The sequence below is a fragment of the Furipterus horrens genome, unplaced genomic scaffold (genome assembly GCF_987537825.1).
Source record: "Furipterus horrens unplaced genomic scaffold, mFurHor1.1.pri manual_scaffold_1, whole genome shotgun sequence".
NCBI lineage: Eukaryota > Metazoa > Chordata > Mammalia > Chiroptera > Furipteridae > Furipterus > Furipterus horrens.
Window position 1 is genome coordinate 167,462,559 of NW_028327171.1, and position 3,342 is coordinate 167,465,900.

General features: G+C 38.5%; 1 pseudogene; it reads left to right on the forward strand.

Moving 5' to 3' along the window:
- The first annotated feature begins 2,508 nt into the window (after nucleotides 1–2,508).
- LOC150022234 (small ribosomal subunit protein uS14 pseudogene) lies at nucleotides 2,509–2,863 on the forward strand (annotated as a pseudogene).
- The last annotated feature ends 479 nt before the right edge of the window (nucleotides 2,864–3,342 follow it).

Below are 3,342 nucleotides of genomic sequence, written 5' to 3' on the forward strand. Positions count from 1 at the left end.
TAAATGTACCACAGTTTTTTGATCCACTCATCTACAGATGGGCACTTAGGCTGTTTCCAGCACTTGGCTATTGTAAACAGTGCTGCTGTGAACATAGGGGTGCATACGTTCTTTTGAATTAGGGTTTTAGGATTTTTCAGGTATAATTCTAGCAGTGGAATCACTGGTTCAAAAGGCAGTTCCATTTTTAGTTTTTGAGGTAATTCCATACTGTTTTCCATAGTGGCTGCACCAGTCTGCATTCCCACCAACAGTGCAGTAGGGTTCCCGTTTCTCCACATCCTCACCAGCACTTGTTGTTTGTTGATTTCTTGATGATGGCCATTCTGCCTGGTATAAAGTAGTATCTCATTGTGGTTTTTATTTGCATCTCTCTGATGGCTAGTGATGTTGAGCATTTTTTCATGTGTCTGTGGACCTTCTGTATGTCCTCTTTGGAGAAGTCTTTGTTCAGTTCCTTTGCCCATTTTTTAATTGGGTTGTTTGTTTTCTTGATGTTGAGTCATATAAGCTCTTTATATATTTTGGAGATCAGTTCCCTGTCTGAGATATCATTGGCAAATATGTTTTCCCATATGGTTGGTTTCCATTTTATTTGTTTGTTTTCTGTCCATGTGACTATGTTTAATGTACACCATTATAAGTATTGGGTGGAAATACTTTTCTTCCTGCTTTTATCCAACAGTTTGATGAAGAGTCATTAATTTCTGTCTTTCAGCCAGTTCAACCATGCTTTCTGAGCACAGTACAATTTGTTGTTTAATAGAATTATTTGATTGGAGCGTCTTTTCAGCTTGTTTACCTCTTTTATTGGCCAAAAGATTTGGACATAGCTATTTGGTAGTGTTTTTACTACATTTTCTTCTCTTCTATGAGTTTCACTTCCAAATGTATTCTGAAACCATCTTCAAGGGATGCTACAAGTAATTTATACATTTTCTTTCTTTTTTTTTTCTTTCTTCTTCTTTTTTTAAAACCTCGCTGCTTAGAGCCAAGTCTACTGCCTTTAGCTACCAAAAAATAAAAATAAAAAAATTAAAAAAATTCTGGCAACTTTCCTTCAGGATGTGCAAAATTGGTTTTTGGATGTTGTTGTAAGAGTCATAGTTTTGAACAGTTATAGTTCAGGATTTTCCAACTCAAGATATAAAAAGATTTGGGCTCATTTGTATCTCCACATTGATAAAACCTCTATCTGAAATACAATAGAGACATATCCTATGCTTTTCAGATTTACTTTTGTGTGTACCACCAAACAACTGCCTGTGGTCTGGGTTTGCCAGCATCTTCACTGCTGAGTTCATTGTGGAAAGCTTGAAGGCGGATGCTAGGTGCTATGGTCTTCAGTGATTCATGTTGGTTTGTTGCATGAGATTTTTTATTGACTGGAACAAAATGTATGCCATTCATGTACACAGACAGGTCCAAATCTCTACTGGGTAAAACCTTGGGAGCTATTAAAGTCAGAGAGCTCAAGTCTTTGAATGAATGAATGCTCTTGCAGTCATTCATACGAGAAATGCACTGCTATTTTAAAATGTAAAGAGGAAAGATACATCTATCATTTAAAAACTCTTAATTTTGATTGGTATTTGTTACAGGGACTTTCACTAAAACAGAAAATGGAGCTATTTATATAGTATCATGATTGTAAACAAAACATTTGATTTATCACACATTTTAAAAGCAATTCCAGCAGGAAGTAGCTTGTGGGAGCCAGTAGATTCTTTTGCAGCCAAAATGAAAAAAAAAGGAAAAGCTTCTATGAATTCATCAAGAAATCACACTTCCTGGCACGAACACTGGGGCGGAAGAGTGCCAGCTGGACACGCTGGTGACGTTAGCATAATCAGTTCTCACCAGAGACATTTCTTACTGTTCTGCATTGCGGTGCTGAGGCTGGGGATTCCCATATAACTCCAAAGTAGCAAATGCACAATATTTTTACTGCATATAAAAATATTTATTTCCTACTGGTTTGCTTGCAGAAACTTGACATGGGTCAAGATGGAAAACCAGAATATTCATGTGGTAAATTCTTTAAAAAATTAAAAACTGCAAAACTTTTCTTCTCAAAAATCTTTCTGTAAAAGTTATGCTCGGGGTAGAAGTGCCCTGTTTAATATGCAGCTCTCTTTGCATTCTCAGACAGTGCTGAATGATGCGTGTGTGCCCTGGGAAGCCCACCCAAGGGCGAGGAACACAGGCTTTGGCTCACCTTTTCCACTTCCTGTATGTAAATGTAGAACAAACCGTGATATTGTGGAGCAGGTAGAACTGGAACTGGGCTAAACTGTGAGACTTCAAAGCAATTGTATTGGGGTGCCAATCTATAAGAGGTTCTAAAACAACAAAAATAAGAGGTGGAGAAAATTTACCTTACCTACATTTTCCAGATAAAATACAAGACTTCCAATTGCATTTGAATTTCAGATAAAGGACATTTTTTTAATGTAAGTATGTCATGATTATTGCAATGAGACATACTCTTACTAAAAAATTCTTTACCTTTTGCCTCGTTGCCGGAGAAAGAGCAAGATGGGTCACCAGCAGCTCTACTGGAGCCATCCGAGAAAATTCGACCAGGGTTCTCGTTCTTGCCGCGTCTGCTCAAACCGGCACGGCCTGATCCGGAAGTATGGCCTTAGTATGTGCCGCCAGTGTTTCTGTCTGTACGCGAAGGATATAGGCTTCATTAAGTTGGACTAAGTAAACTTCCTGTGAATGGGTCATTCGAGACATCTACCGTACTACAGAATGGCTAGGTCTTTGTACATAAAATAAAATTTAAAAATTCAATCATGAGCGCTTCAATGTAAATGGAGCAGTCACATGATTATAGAACTCTCCTTTTTAAAAATTATTCTCAGTGGATTCATCTTTAAAATTTGTGGCTTATTCACCCCTTGCCCTCTGGTTATATAAAGTATTCATGCTTCAAAAAAAAAATTCTTTATCTGAAATTCAAATTTAAGGGCTATTCTACATCTGTATTTGCAAAATTAGGCAAATTAGACTTACCACACTCTTTACACAAAGAATGTTCTTGAAGGCGCTCCACTTTAATAAGGTGCTTATGACGAACCACAAATGGTTGAACTCTCTTAAAGAGGGTGGCACTGAGGATTAAATGCAAGCTTGGTTTCTGTCGGCATTGCTGTGGTGGTATGTGTGTGTACAGCCACGTTTGTTTGTTTCCTGAGCGGGCATGCGAATCTGGCTATGGATGAGCTGCTTGAGGAAGCAGAGAGGAGTGGCTGAGGGCTGCCCTGGCTGGTCCCCCTCCTCTGCCTTCCCTTCCGCTGTGCTGGGCCTCTTTGTTAAGTAAACAGGGAACCAACA